This window comes from Rattus norvegicus, chromosome Y (genome assembly GCF_036323735.1).
Source record: "Rattus norvegicus strain BN/NHsdMcwi chromosome Y, GRCr8, whole genome shotgun sequence".
NCBI lineage: Eukaryota > Metazoa > Chordata > Mammalia > Rodentia > Muridae > Rattus > Rattus norvegicus.
In genome coordinates, this window is record NC_086040.1 from 2117254 (window position 1) to 2134129 (window position 16876).

Here is a 16876-nt window from a genome sequence, read left to right on the forward strand (position 1 = left end):
GGTATGCACTCATTTATAAGTGGCTATTAGCCCAAATGCTTGAATTACCCTAGATCCCTAGAACAAATGAAACTCAAGATGGATGATCAAAATGTGAATGCTTCACTCCTTCTTTAAAAGGGGAACAAGAATACCCTTGGCAGGGAATAGACAGGCAAAGATTAAAACAGTGACTGAAGGAACACCCATTCAGAGCCTGCCCCACATGTGGCCCATACATATACAGCCACCCAATTAGACAAGATGGATGAAGCAAAGAAGTGCAGACCGACCGGCTGGCGGATGTAGATCGCTCCTGGGAGACACAGCCAGAATATGGCAAATAGAGAGGCGAATGCCAGCAGCAAACCACTGAACTGAGAATAGGACCCCGTTGAAGGAATCAGAGAAAGAACTGGAAGAGTTGAAGGGGCTCGAGACCCCATATGTACAACAATGCCAAGCAACCAGAGCTTACAGGGACAAAGCCACTACCTAAAGACTATACATGGACTGACCCTGGACTCTGACCTCATAGGTAGCAATGAATATCCTAGTAAGAGCACCAGTGGAAGGGGAAGCCCTGGGTCCTGCTAAGACTGATCCGCCAGTGAACTAGACTGGTGGGGGGAGGGCGGCAATGGGGGGAGGGTTGGGAGGGGAACACCCATAAGAAAGGGGAGGGGAGAGGGGGATGTTTGCCTGGATACCGGGAAAGGGAATAACACTCGAAATGTATATAAGAAATACTCAAGTTAATAAAAAAAAGACATCAAAAAAAAAGACATCAATCAGCATCATAAAATGTGAGTTTAAATCAAAATCTTGCTTTTCTGTTGTGATTGGATATCCATTATTTTCTTTGATAGGAGAAATGGACTCTGATATTTCGAAATAGTCTTGGATTCTGTTTTTATGGTTCCGGCACTTGCCCCTAACAATTGAGTTGTCTCTGGTGTTTGCTTATCTTGCTGTTTCTGAGAGTCAGTTGATCTTCCTATAGGACTCTGTGTCAGCACTCTTTAAAACTGTTTTCCTGGTTTTTTCCTGTGTTTTCTGAGAACAGGAACACTGATGTCAAATCTATAGGAACTCCTGGTAACTATTTGTTCAGCTTTAGATGCAGGAAGGAAGCAGAAGAGACCTGCTCCTTGTTGCTAAATGTTCTTGAACCAAGGAACACAGTTGTCATCAAGCAATTCCCTCTTGTGTCTTGAATGATGACACCCTTTATTTCCCAGGAGTGTCCCCACTTCTAGTTCCAGCTATCTCCCCCAAGGTATTTTGGTGAAGGGAGTAGTTTTCTAGTTCAGTTCAGTCCAGGGCACAGAATAGAACCACAGGTAATAGGTATTCCTATTCCATATTCTAGAGGCACTGCGCAGCTTCCCCATGGAACAGGGATGTAGGCAGAGGCATGCAGAAGTGGCAGTCTGTCCTATGGAATTTTGGTGCCTGAGGAGATCTTTTAACGAGTTTTGCTTTAAATGTTTTAATTTTCAAAACTGTTGCAGTTTTAATTTTGTTGAATATAATGGTGCTAGAAAATCTGTTTGAGATAGTTTGAAATATAGCATGCCTTAGAAAAGAAAGAAAGAAAAAAGACACACTATTGTAGTGAAGAGAGATTTCTGGCCCAAGTACCAAAATTTTTCAGAAATCAAGACTGTGGCCCAATCTCGTGCTCCCTGCCTCCAGCTCACTGCTCCCAAACCCCTTGGGAGAGAGAGCTCACTGCTGAGACAAGTGGGCACTCCTGAGACTGCAGAGAGGAAGAGACCACCAACACTGCCCACCCCTGCCCACATCCTTGGCCCAAGGGGAAATTGTATATAGCCTCTGGGTTCCCTTGGATAAGGGTACAGGGGCAGCGGGGCTGCTGTATCTGAGACACCAACGGAACCTGAAGGGACCAAATGGATAAACAGTTCTCTGCTCCCAAATCCCGTGGGAGGGAGAGCTCAACCTTCAGAGAGACAGACATGCCTGGTAAACCAGAATAGACTACACTCTGCCCTCATTACTGATTCCAGAGGAAAACACAAAACGCCATCTGGAACCAGGCCTGGTGCACTGAAGCTCCCAAGAAGTGTGGTGCAGATCTTCCTGGTTGCTTCCCCCATGGAGAGCTCATAAGTCACACCCCATGAACAAACTTGAGCCTTGGGACCACAGGTAAGGCAAACCCTCCTGCTCCAATACACCTGCCTGGTGAACTCAAGACACAGGCCCACAGGAACAGCTGAAGACCTGTAGATAGGAAAAACTACACGCCCAAAAGCAGAGCACTCTGTTCCCATAACTGGCTGAAAGAAAACATGAAAACATGTCTACAGCACTCCTGACACACAGGCTTATAGGACAGTCTAGCCACTGTCAGAAATAGCAGAACAAAGTAACACTAGAAATAATCTGATGGCGAGAGGCAAGCGCAGGAACCCAAGCAACACTAACCAAGACTATATGGCATCATTGGACCCCAAATCTCCCACCAGGCAAACACAGAATATCCAAACACACCTGAAAAGGAAGAGTTAGTTTCAAAATCATATTTGATCATGATGCTTGAGGACATCAAGAAAGCCATGAAGAACTCCCTTAGAGAAACACAAGTAAACATAAACAAGTAGAAGCCTACAGAGAGGAATCACAGAAATCCCTGAAAGAATTCCAGGAAAACACAATCAAACAATTGAAGGAATTAAAAGTGGAAATAGAAGCAGTCAAGAAAGAACACATGGAAACAACCCTGGATATAGAAAACAAAAGGAAGATACAAGAAGTCCTAGATATACGCATCACCAACAGAATGCAGGATATAACAGAGAGAATTTCAGGAGCAGATGATTCCATAGAAATCATCGACTGAACTGTCAAAGATAATGTAAAGCGGAAAAAGCTACTGGTCCAAAACATACAGGAAATCCAAGACTCAATGAGAAGATCAAACCGAAGGATAATAGTATAGAAGAGAGTGAAGACTCCCAGCTCAAAGAACCAGTAAATATCTTCAAAATCATAGAAGAAAACTTCCCTAACCTAAAAAAGAGATACTGATTGGCATACAAGAAGCCTACAGAACTCCAAATAGATTGGACCAGAAAAGAAACATATCCCGACAAATAACAGTCAAAACACCAAATGCACAAAATAAAGAAAGAATATTAAAAGCAGTAAGGGAAAAAGTCAAGTAACATATAAAGGCAGACCTATTAGAATCATTCCAGACTTTTCGCCAGAGACTCTGTAAGCCAGAAGATCCTGGACTGATGTCATACAGACCCTAAGAGAACACAAATGCCAGCCCAGGTTACTGAATCCTGCAAAACTCTCAATAAACATAGATGGAGAAAACAAGATATTCCATGACAAAACCAAATTCACACAATAATTTTCTACAAATCCAGCACTACCAAGGATAATAAATGGTAAAGCCCAACATACGGAGGAACGCTACACCCTAGAAGAAGCAAGAAACTAACCGTCTAGGCAACAAAACAAAGAGAAGCAAAGCACACAAACATAACCTGACATCCAAATATGAATACAACAGGAAGCAATAATCACTATTTCTTAATATCTCTCAACATCAATGGCCTCAACTCCCCAATAAAAAGACATAGATTAACAAACTGGATACGCAACGAGGACCCTGCATTCTGCTGCCTACAGGAAACACACCCCAGAGACAAAGACAGACACTACCTCAGAGTGAAAGGCTGGAAAACAACTTTCCAAGCAAATGGTCGGAAGAAGCAAGCTGGAGTAGCCATTCTAATATCAAATAAAGTCAATTTTCAACTAAAAGTCATCAAAAAAGATAACGAAGGACACTTCATATCCATCAAAGGATAATTCACTAAGATGAACTCTCAATCCTAAATATCTATGCCCCAAATACAAGGGCACCTACATACGTAAAAGAAACCTTACTGAAGCTCAAAACACACATTGAAACTCACACAATAATAGTAGGAGATTTCAACACGCCACTCTCATCAATGGACAGATCAACGAAACAGAAATTAAAAAGAGACAAACGCAGACTAAGAGAAGTCGTGAATCAAATGGACTTAACAGATATTTATAGAACATTCTCCCCTAAAACAAAAGGATATACCTTCTTATCACCACCTCATGGTACTTTGTCCTAAACTGACTGTATAATCGGTCATAAAACAGGCCTCAACAGATATAGAAAGATAGAAAAAATTTCATGCGTCCTATCAGACCACCATGGGCTAAAGCTGTACACATATCCACTTCATCAATAAGTTCATGAATGTATCTAGGTTTCTAAAATATTCTTTGTATTGTATTCTTTGTATAGATGAAAAATGTGTGTGTATGTTTGTGTGTGTGTGTGTGTGTGTTTCTTCATCTTTCTTGAGTCAATAGAATTCCATGAAATAAAGCAACTTTAAATTGCAAAACATTGAAAATATTTTTATGTTGCATTTTTGGGTAGTCTGTTTATGACCTGTTGCCCATTTACCATCTTTTAGACTGTATCTCATAATCTCTTATTCTTGCTTTCTCTTTTAGATGTAGCCTGTCCTAGATTGAGTAAAGTTATATCCAGCCTTCATCTGATTTCCTGTGTACTAGACTAATTCAGCCAGTTGATTCAAGCATGATTATGAGGTCACTATTGCGTAAAATAATTCTATTTTATGACCTCACCAACAGTATATAAGGCCTGGCACAAGCAGTTCAGCCGGCTATCATAAGGCAGAGAACGAGCTATTAGGTTCTTTTCAAAGACTATTCTAAGTTTTTTTGTTACAACCAGTGTAACCAGATTCTAAATTAGTAAACGTAACAGAAAACTGACATGAACCTTGAATTCATATTTCTTGGCAGCATTGTGCTTGCAACCATTTTTGTATTCCTGAAGATTTTACTAGAGGTAAGCTGTATATAGGCAATTTTACTAACATTAACATAGGACAGAAAGTGATTGGGCAGATATTTGTAAATCCATGGAAATTCTGAAGGAACTACTGAAAGGAAAGAGTTGGTCACTTCGCGCACCATAGATCTGTTACACTTGATCCATTTCTTGTTTGAGATATAGAAGTTTCTAAACACTGTCTTCTATAATTGTTGAGTATAAAAAATTTTAAATTACTAATTATGTATTGAACTCTGTACAGAACCTCTGATTCAGCCTGCATTGATAAAAATACTTAAAGTACTTGTTACTCAGCATTATATTGTTTTAATATTCGGTGAATTCCCTTATTCCCTCTCTTTTGTAGAATGGTTTTTGTTTACTTCCTTTTTCCTCCTAAATATATGTTCTGTGTTATTGACCTAATGCCAGAAATGAAATGTGATAAACTATAAATAATGTAGGGTTTGCTAAATAGAAATCATCATGGCTCTATTAGGAAACTTAAATTGTTTTATCTCATATTTTTTTATTCACAAGATATGTTTTTGATTTTTTTATGTTGTTAGTGTTCTTTCTATAGACCATTTCCCTTTTGTATGCAATTTCAAGTTCCTTAATATATTGATTGTTGCTATTTATGAATATATTTTAGCCCTTTATACAAATCTCTTCTTAGGTTGCAATTTTGTAGTTTATTTCTATCTTTCTTTTCACTCACATTCATCTAAAATATATAACATCACTTATAAAAATAACAACATTATAAAACATGGGATGCTTTCAAAATTCATTTTGTCCATACTTATTTCTTTGGGTATTTTTTGTTTGTTTGTTCGTTTGTTGGTTTGCTTTGGTTTTGTTTCCTTTGATTTATCTTTGATTTTATACTTTGTTTTTTGGCTTTTTTAATTTATTTATTTATATTTGTTTTGTTTTTTTATTTTCCTATTGCAGATTTTCAACATTCTCTCAGTTTGCTTTTGGAAATTTGACATTAATTTCAATTTTACTCATATCCAATTTTTGTTTATGTGCTTTCTTTTGCTTGTAACAACTGAAATGCAACTGAAGGATACTTTGCCATAAAGATAACAGACATTGCTGGAGAATACCGCTGAAGTTCTCTAGGTAAGAGATTTCAAACTGGCCTCAATTTTTTTTTCAGTCTATGCTTCCCCAAGTAGTACATATCTATGTTGCTCTTTCACAGATTGCTATTTGTATCTCTTAGGTAATTATGTTCATTGTCAAACAGAAGTTATTATGAGCATGATCACAAATGTCTAGGTTCCATATATAAATGAAAATGTCATTTCGTTTACAGATAACACTATATGAATGGCCACCAAAGTTAACATCTCGTATAGCTGTAAGGACAACACCTTCTATGTAAAACAAGAACGATGCTGTGACTCTTCTGGTGAACAATTTCAATCATATTATGGTGACTACATCCCATATTCAATACCCATGGTCAGGCAAATTGTAGTTCATCTGGACATCGTAGAATGATTACTGGCTCGAATAAAGAAAAATAAAATCCTATCTGTGAGAAACCCATTATTCCACTTAAATGCTAAGCAGATACATACTATGGATGTCAGAATAGACACAGTGTAACCAGTCAATAAATTGTTGAAATAAGAAAACACATTTTTTGTAAATGATTATTAGATTTTTTAAAATCATTCTTATTGTTTAATATTTTTATAGTCCAATTATCCATTCAAATTCTACCATCTGAGATTTCCTCATCCTGTCTTCAAGAGGTTTTCCCCATGTAACATTCACCACACCTTTCCTTTCCTATTCCTGAGGCTTTCAGTCTATTAAGGGTAATTTGTGTCTTATCTCATTGTGGCAAGATAAGCAGTACTCTGCTTTGTGTGTATTGATTTTGTCATGTACTGTACCAGATGCCTGGTGAATGGCTCCAAGTCTGAAAGATATTGTGTATACAAGTTAATTGAGAGCACTCAGTAATGAGATAACTCTCCTTTTCTGCTTAAATGGATTTTTCATTAATTCAACCAAAGTTGTTCCCACATTGAATTTGTGGGGTATCAATTATCTGCAGTTATCACAGTAAGTCACTTGTTAGGTCTGGGTCTGTCAGTGTATAGCAAAGGTAGCCTCCTGTCTTTATCAAGGTATAGCATCAGTTAGAGAGTCAGGAGTCAGAGCCTTCTCTCGAGTTCTATCTTCATTGGAGCTTGGTACTGAACATCATTTGCTTCAGCCTCTTCTACAGTACGGTATCTGCAGTTTATTTATTTCTAATTGTTTGTTTTTTGTGGAGGATTGAATTTGGCTTCACTCACGGTATGATGTGATGAACACATGAAACATGAGAGGTAACCAGTCATGAGACAGAATTTAGATTATAATTAATGGGTTGTTTCAGTGGTGAACTAATTCAGAGAAGAGCGTACCTATATGAACAAGTTATTATTAAACTTGTTTTGATTCTGAGTCTTATTTCTGGGAGCATGGTATTGAAAAATAAGACTTGATTTCTACAGATTGTAGAGAAGAATCTAGCTTCATGTCTAAATGTCCAGAGTTTAAAGTTTACAGGTTATCCACTAACTTATTTGGTGGAGACCATTCTAAGGCAGAAGAGCTTTTGGCTTCTTCAGACCTGTTTACAGCCTGTGGAAGGGTCACAGTAAAACAAAACCATAACAATTTAGAAACAAAGGCATTTTGAAACGTGCGGTTTGCCCAAAAGAATAGAATACAATGAAGCTAAATTTACAATCAAGACAGTAGCTGAGGAGGGGCCATAACTGTTACAGAGAAAATCTGGGCACAGTTCTCAGAAAAGAGAAAACCACTATAATGTCAATGCCTTCCATCAATCTCCAAAAAGTGGAAAGCAATGTGGAAGGAGTGTGCGTGAACTTAGAATGCCGTTGTGGGGGTTTCCTGGTTTCCTCCAAGGGTCCTGCTACCCCAGAAAAGTGACACAGCTGTTCTGCAAGGAAGCCAGGTTACCTTTCACACTGGCAGCAGAAATTAGCCGAATCACGCACATGTTCATATTCTGCAGGTTAGAAATAAGTAGGAGTGGGTAGGTAATGGAAAATTGCACAATAGTAGCAGAAAGCACCAAAGACAAATTGAGTGTTTGCAGAATATTCCCTGCAAGGGGACATTAAAATCAATATGTGCAGCTCCGAAATGAAAAACAACTGTGCAAATAGTACCCACAGATGTTGGAGAAGCCAAGTCCATAAGATGTCCACCAAGCAAAGTTTCCTGCATTGAGCAAATGTGGCCTAAGGAAGAGGCTTTTTATTCTCACAAGAAAAGAGATCTTTGCTGAACTGTTAAATACATCAGGGTTCCTAGAACTGTATATGAAGATGAAAGATGTATTGTATATTTTCGTCTTGTTTAGATACGTTTTGCTATGACTCTACTCTTCCTCTAAATGTCAAATATATTTATATATTTGGGAGTATGAAACTTTATTTTACAAGTTCACAATCAACATGTTGCTTGCAATATTTTTCCTGGATTTTTTTTCTACTTACAGTACAAATGTTATCACCTTTCACAGATTACTGTTCAGAAAACACATATCCAATCCCCCTTCACTTTTATCTATGACAGTGTTCCTTTACCAAAACACCCATCTTTTCCTTCTTCTCACGCTGATATTTCCCTACACAAGGGCATCTACCCTTTTCAGAATCCAGGAATTCACCTAGAGTGAAGATCAACAGGGCCAACTTCTTGTACACATGGAGGTTTAGTCACATGTCTCTCCTGTGTGCTTTTTGGATGTTAATTTAGTTCCAGAGAACACTGGTTAGTTGTTACTTTGTTTTTATACTTTGGATCCTCTATTCCTTTACATCCTCCAATGAGCACCATATTTTCAGTTCAAATACTGAGTGTGAACATTTGCCTTTCTACAATTCACACTGTGACAGTGCCCCTCAGGAAAAAGCTCTGTCAGACACCTCTCAACATGCACTTCTTGGTATGAACAGTGTTAGATATAAGTGCCTCACCCTCAGGTGGGGCAGACCCTAGAGGGCCATTCTTTCAGTATCTACTCCAAACATTGTCTCCATATCTCTTCCTATGAATATTTTTCTCTGCCTCTTCTAAAAAAGATTGAAACATCCATCATTGTTTAGCCATCATTCTTCTTGAGCTTCAGGTAGTCTGTGACTTTATTTTAGGTTATCCATGTTTTTGGACTAATATTCCCTTATCAGTGACTTCACACCACAACTACTTTTTGTTTGTGTGCATGTGTATGATTGATTTACTTTGCTCAGCATATTTTCTAGCTACATCTTCTTGTTTATGAATTTCATCAAGTCATTGTTTTAAATTCAAGTACTCCATTTTGTAAATGAAAATATTTTCTTTATATGATACCCTGTTGAAGTATATCTTGGTACTTTCCAGGTTCTGGCTATGTGTGTTAGTTATATGTTTCAACATCTTTTAGTCATATGTCCAGGACTGGTATTGATTCATTTTAAGGTAGTACTACATCAAATATTCTTGGGAATATTAAGGGAGATTTCAAGAGTGACTGTATCATCTTGCAATCAAATCTACAATGTAAGAGTGTTCCTCTTTCTCTACATCCTTGCCTGTATCTGTTATATCCTGTGTTTTAGCCACACTGTCGGGTATAAAGTGGAATATTAGGGTAGTTTTGATTCTCATTTTTCATATGACTAAAGATATTGAACTTTTCTTTAGGCACTTCTCCACCATTTTATATTCTTCAACTGAGAATTTGTTGTTTAAATATGTATCCTAATTTTTAATTACTTGCTTTTACTGGGGTCTAACTTCTGGAGTTTTTGTATATATTAGATATTAGCTGTCTTTCACACGTAGGATTGGAGAAGATCTTTTTGCAATCTGTGGGTTGTTGTTTTGTCCTAATGGGAGTTTCCTTTGTCTTACAGAAGCTTTGCAGGTTTATGATGTCCCATTCGTTAAATCTTGATATTAGTGCATAAGACATTGGTGTTCTATTTGGAAAATGTCCCAAGTGACCACTTGTTTAAGTTTCTTCCCCAATTTCTCTTCTTTTCATTTGAGTGTATCTGATTTGATATGTAGGACCTTGGTCCACTTGGATTTAAGTTTTGTAGAAAGAGGTAAGAATGGGAAGATTTACATTCTTTACATGCTGATCTCCAGTTGAATCAGCATCATTTGTTGAAAATGCTATTTTCTTTCCACTGAATAGTTTTAGTCCTTCATTCAAAGATCAAGTGACCAAAGATGTGTCAGTACATTTCTGGGTCTTCAATTTTATTCTAATGATTGAACAGCCTGTCTCTGTTCAATTACAATTCATTTCATATCACTTTTGCTCTACAATATAACATTATATCATGAATGGCGATTCTTCCCTGAAGTTCTTTTGATGTTCATGACAGATTTTGATATCCTGCTTTTTTTTTTCTTTTCTTTTTCATTCAAAATGAATTTGAAAAATTTTCTTTCTAACTCTATGAAAAAAATGAAGTGGTATTTGGATGGCATTTTCTTTGAATCTGGAGATTGCTTTTGACAAGTTGTCCATTTTTCCAATATTTATCCTGCCCATCCAGAAACATGGGATATCTCTCCATCTTCTAAGATCTTCAATTTCTTCGACAGAAACTTGAACTCCTTCTCATACAGATTTTTCACTTACTTATGTACAGTGTCAATGAGATTTTTTTTATCCTTTGTGACTGTAGAAAAAAATGTCATTTCCATAATTTCTTTTCAGCCTGTTTAACCTTTGAGAAGAGGAAGGCAAATGATTTATGTTAGGTAATGTATCTAGTGACTTTGCTGAAATGTTTATCAGATTAGTAGGTTTCTGGTAAAACCTTTTGAGCACTTAAGTATACTTTCATATCGTCAGCAAAGACTGATATTTTAACTTTTTCCTTTCTTATTTGTTTCCCTTTGACCTCCTTTAGCTGTTAGATTGCTTTGACTCCAATACTATTTGAATAAGTAGGAGGAAATGGGCAGGCTTCTCTAGGTTTATATTTTTGTGTGATTTCTATAAGATTCTCACCATTTAGTTTGTCTACTGGTTCCCTCTATATTGCTTATCCAATGTTTAGATATAGGCTTTGAATTGCTAGTATTTCCATGAATATTAACGTGTAAATGTGTTGAAATATATCAAATGATTTCTTAGCATCTAATAAGATGACCATGTGTCTTTTACCCTCTTTCAGTTTGTTTATATAGTAGATTATGATGGTGGATTTCTGTGTATTGAACCATCACTGCCTCACTGGGAAGATGTCTACTGGATCATTATGGATGATCACTTTGACATTTTCATGGATTCTGTTTGATAATATTTTATTGACTGATTTTTATTTGACATTCATAAGGGATATTAGTATTAAAATCTCTTACCTTATTGGGCCTTTTTTGGTGTGGGTATAAACATGATTGTTGCTTCATAGCCGTATTTGAGTAGTATTCCTTTTTTTTCTATTTTATGAAGTAGTTTGGACAGTTATATTTACATGTTCTATGAAGGTCTGACAGGGATATATATATATATATATATATATATATATATATATATATATATGTATATGCATGTATAGATATATATCTATATATACACACACACATATATATACACACACATATATATGTGTGTATATATATATGTATATATATATACATATAGATATAGATAGATAGATAGATAGATAGATAGATAGATAGATAGATAGATAGATAATATATACCACTACTTGTTTCATTTCATCCCAGAGTTTGTTTTTCATCTGTGGTGTATTCTTTTTGTTGTTCTTTCTTTTCATGATGTATCCAGTTTTTGTCTGTTTGTTTTTCTTTCTCTTTTTTGTTTTTGTTTTTTTTTTTTTTGTTTTTTGATGGGGGAACACAGATCTATGAGTTGTAATCTTAGAACTATTTTCATTATGTCACATAAGTTTGGATCTCTTTTGCTACATTTTAAACAAATTCTAAAAAGTCGTTAAATTCTTTTTTATTTCTACTTGACCGAGTTATCATGGAATAGAGCATTGTTCACCTTCCCGCTATATGTGGGATTTCTGTAATTGTTGTTGTTGTTGAAAACTCGATTTAGTATGTGGTGATCTGAAATTATGCTTGGAAGTACTTTAACATATTTTTTTATCCTTTGAGTCTTGTTTTGTGAACAATTGTATGATCAATTTTATAGAAGCCATCATGAGGTGCATTGAGGGTATTTTTGTTTGTTTGTTTGTTTGTTATTAGGATATACTTTGTTTTTTGGTTATATCTTGCTTTTATTTTTTAATGAAATATTGTACAGTTATCTGTTATATCCATTTGGTTCATAACCTCTTCTCATTTCTCTATGTTTTTTATTTTCTGTTTCCAAGATCTGTTCATTTATGAAGAGTGTGATATCAAAATCTTCCACTATTATTGTGATTGTTTCCTTGTATGCTTTCAGCTTTTATAAGGTTTCTTTTATGAATGTAGTTGCCTATGTATTTGAAGAATAAATAATCGGGGTTCAGTGTTTATTATATTTGTTCTTAATTTGATGAATAGGAGGTGTCCTTTCCTTATAACCTTGGGTGTAGGTTGATATTATTGGATATTAGAATGGCTAGTCCTGGTATGTGTCTTGGGACTAATTACTTGGAATATTGTTTTCTATCCTATTTCTCTTAGGTAATGCCCCTTTTGTCACTAAGGTGTGTTTCCAAATGCTTCATAATGCTGAGTGCTTTTTACATATTTAGTCTTCAAGTGTATATCTTTTTAATGGGGAAGAAGATCATTGATATTAAGAGATATTTAAAACTGATTTTTTAAAAGTAAGTGTATATTTATTATTTGTGTGACTCCTTTTGTTTCAAGCAGATTTCTCACTTCCTTTTTCTAGGGTGTAGTTTCCCTTCTTATGTTGGAATTTTTCATCAATTATTATTTGTAGGACTTGATTTGTAGAAAGATAGTGTAAATTTGGTTTTCTCATAAAATATCTTGGTTTCTCCAACTAAGTTAATTTATAGTTTTGCTTCATATAGTAGACTGGGCTGGCATTTATGTTCTCTGAGAGTCTGTATGACATCTGTCCAGGATCCTCTGGCTCTCATAGTCTTTGGTGAGAATTCTGGTTTAATTCTTATGGGCCTGCTTTTACATGTCACTTGCTTGACCTTTTTCCATTTCTATTTCAATACTCTTTCTTTGGTTTGTGCATTTGGTGTTTTAACTGTTATGTGATGGTTTTTATTTCTCTTCGGGTCCAATCTATTTGGCGTTCTATAGCTTTTTTGTATGTTTATGGGCATCTCTTATTTTAGGTTTTGAAACTTTTCTTGTATGATTTTGTTAGAGATAGTTACTGGGCCTTAAATTTGGAACTCTTAAGTTTCTTCTCGACCTATTATCCTTATGTTTGATTTTCTTATTCTGTCCTGGATTTCTTGGATGATTTGGGACAGGAGCCTTTTGACTTTTAGATCAATGTTTAGGGTTGTATCAAATTTTCAATGGTATGTTCTCCCCCTGAGATTCTCTTCTGTTCTTGTATTCTGTTTGTGATGCTTCAATCTATGACTGCGGATCTCTGCTAATGTCTGCGGATCTTTTGTATCTCCAGGTTTGTATACCCTTTTGCATTCTTTATTGTTTCTATTTCTATTTAGATATCCTGGACGGTTTTCTTTAATTCCTCTGAAACTTCGGTTGTGTTTCCCTTTAATGCTTTCAGTGATTTTTGTGTTTCCTCATGAACCTCTTCTACTCATTTATTTGTGTTGTCTGGCATTTCTTAAGGGAGTTATTTATTTCCTTTTTAAAGACATGAATCAGCATCATAAAATGTGAGTTTAAATCAAAATCTTGCTTTTCTGGTGTGTTGGGATATCCAGTATTTTCTTTGATAGGAGAAATGGACTCTGATGATTCGAAGTAGTCTTGGATTCTGTTTCTAACGTTCCGGCACTTGCCGCTAGCAATTGAGTTGGCTCTGTTGTTTGCTTATCTTGCTGTTTCTGAGAGTCACTTGATCTTCCTATAGGACTCTGTGTCAGCACTCTTTAATACTTTTTTCCTGTTTTTTTTCTGTCTTTTCTGAGAACAGGAACACTGATGTCAAGTCTATAGGAACTTCTGGTTACTATTTGTTCAGATCTAGATGCAGGAATGAAGCAGAAGGGTCCTGCCCCTTGTTGCTGCAAGTTCTTGAGCCAAGGGACACAGTTGTCATCAGGCAAGTCCCTCTTGTGTCTAGAATGATAACACCCTTTATTTTCCAGGAGTGTCCCCACTTCTGAAGTTCAAGCTATCTCCCCAAAGGTATTTTGGTGTAGGTAGTCGGTTGTCCAGTTCATTTCAGTCCTGGGCACAGAACAGAACCACAGTGAATAGCAACTGGCCTTTTCCGTATTCCTATTTCATATTCCAGAGTCACCGGGGAGCTTCCCCATGGAACAGGGATGTGGGCAGAGGCGTGCAGTCGGTCCTATGGAATTTTGTGGCCAGTGGAGCTATTTTAACGAGTTTTGCTTTAAATGTTTTAATTTTCAAAACTATTGCAGTTTTAATATTGTTGAATATAATGGTGCTAGAAAATCTGTTTGATATTGTTTGAAATATAGCATGCCTTACAAAAGAAAGAAAGAAAAAAGACGTAGTATTGTCGTTAAGGGAGATTTCTGGCCAAAGTGCCTAAAATTTTTCAGAAATCAAGACTGTGGCCCAATTTCGTGCTCCCTGCCTCCAGCTCACTACTCCCAAACCCCTTGGGAGAGAGAGCTCACTGCTGAGACAGGTGGGCACTCCTGAGACTGCAGAGAGGAAGAGACCACCAATACTGCCCACCCCTGCCCACATCCTTGGCCCAAGGGGAAACTGTATATGGCCTCTGGGTTCCCTTGGATAAGGGCACAGGGGCAGTGGGCCTGCTGCATCTGAGACACCAACAGAACCTGAGGGACCAAAGAGATAAACAGTTCTCTGCACCTAAATCCCGTGATAGGGAGAGCTAAACCTTCAGAGAGACAGACATGCCTGGGAAACCAGAAGAGACTACACTCTGCCCACATTACTGATTCCAGAGGAAAACACAAAATGCCATCTAGATCCAGGCCTGGTGCATGGAAGCTCCCAAAAAGGGTGGCAGATATCTTCCTGGTTGCTGCCCCTGCGGAGAGCTCATAAGCAACACTCCACGGAGCAAATTTGAACCTCAGGCCCACAGGTAAGTCAAAGCTTCCTGCTCCAAGACACCTGCCTGGTAACTCAAGACACAGGCCCACAGGAACAGCTGAAGACCTGTAGATAGGAAAAACTACACGCCCAAAAGCAGAGCACTCTGTTCCCATAACTGGCTGAAAGAAAACAGGAAAACATGTCTACAGAACTCCTGACACACAGGCTTATAGGACAGTCTAGCCACTGTCAGAAATAGCAGAACAAAGTAACACTTGAAATAATCTGATGGCGAGAGGCACGCGCAGGAACCCAAGCAATAGAAACCAAAACTATATGGCATCATTGGAGCCCAAATCTTCCACCAGGCAAACACAGAATATCCAAACACACCTGAAAAGGAAGAGGTAGTTTCAAAATCATATTTGATCATGATGCCTGAGGACATCAAGAAAGCCAGGAAGAACTCCCTTAGAGAAACACAAGAAAACATAAATAAACAAGTAGAAGCCTACAGAAAGGAATCACAGAAATCCCTGAAAGAATTCCAGGAAAACACAATCAAACAATTGAAGGAATTAAAAATGGAAATAGAAGCAGTGAAGTAAGAACACAGGGAAACAACCCTGGATATAGAAAAAAAAGGAAGAGACAAGAAGTCCTAGATACACGCACCACCAACAGAATACAAGAGATAGAAGAGAGAAATTCAGGAGGAGAAGATTCCATAGAAATCATCGACTCAACTGTCAAAGATAATGAAAAGAGGAAAAAGCTACTGGTCCAAAACATAGAGGAAATCCAGGACTCAATGAGATACAACCTAAGGATAATAGTATAGAACAGAGTGAAGAATCCCAGCTCAAAGACCGTAAATAAGATCAACAAAATCATAGAAGAAAACTTCCCTAACCTAAAAAAGAGATACCCATAGGCATACAAGAAGCCTACAGAACTCCAAATAGATTGGACCAGAAAAGAAGCACCTCCCTACACATAATAGTCAAAACACCAAATGCACAAAATAAAGAAAGAATATTAGAAGCAGTAAGGGAAAAAGGCCAAGTAACATATAAAGGCAGACCTATCAGAATCACACCTGACTTTTTGCCAGAGACTATGAAAGCCAGAAGATCCTGGACAGATGTCATTCAGACCCTAAGAGAACACAAATTCCAGCCCAAGTTTCTGTATCCTGCAAAACTCTCAATTAACATAGATGGAGAAACCAAGATATTCCATGACAAAACCAAATTCACACAATATCTTTCTACAAATCCAGCACTACAAAGGATAATAAATGGTAAAGCCCAACATGCGGAGGCAAGCTAAACCCAAGAAGAAACAACAAACTAATCTTCTTGGCAACAAAACAAAGAGAAGAAAAGCACACAAACATAACCTCACATCCAAATACGAATACAACAGGAAGCAATAAACACTATTTCTTATTATCTCTCAACATCAATGGTCTCAACTCCCCAATAAAAAGACATAGATTAACAAAGTGGATACGCAACGAGGACCCTGCATTCTGCTGCCTACAGGAAACACACCTCAGAGACAAAGACAGACACTACCTCAGAGTGAAAGGCTGGAAATCAACTCGCCAAGAAAATGGTCGGAAGAAGCAAGCTGGAGTAGCCATTCTAATATCAAATAAAATCAATTTTCAACTAAAAGTCATCAAAAAAGATAACGAAGGACAGTTCATATTCATCAAAGGAAAAATCCACCAAGATGAACTCTCAATCCTAAATATCTATGCCCCAAATACAAATGCACCTACATACGTAAAAGAAACCTTACTAA

General features: G+C 37.1%; 1 long non-coding RNA gene across 1 annotated transcript; it reads left to right on the top strand.

Annotated features, from left to right (window-relative positions):
- The first annotated feature begins 4676 nt into the window (after window positions 1–4676).
- Window positions 4677–6421, top strand: LOC103694562 (uncharacterized). The gene is made up of 3 exons (XR_597835.4): window positions 4677–4888; window positions 5948–6004; window positions 6201–6421. It is a non-coding gene; the product is annotated as an uncharacterized LOC103694562 (long non-coding RNA).
- Window positions 6422–16876: the final 10455 nt, after the last annotated feature.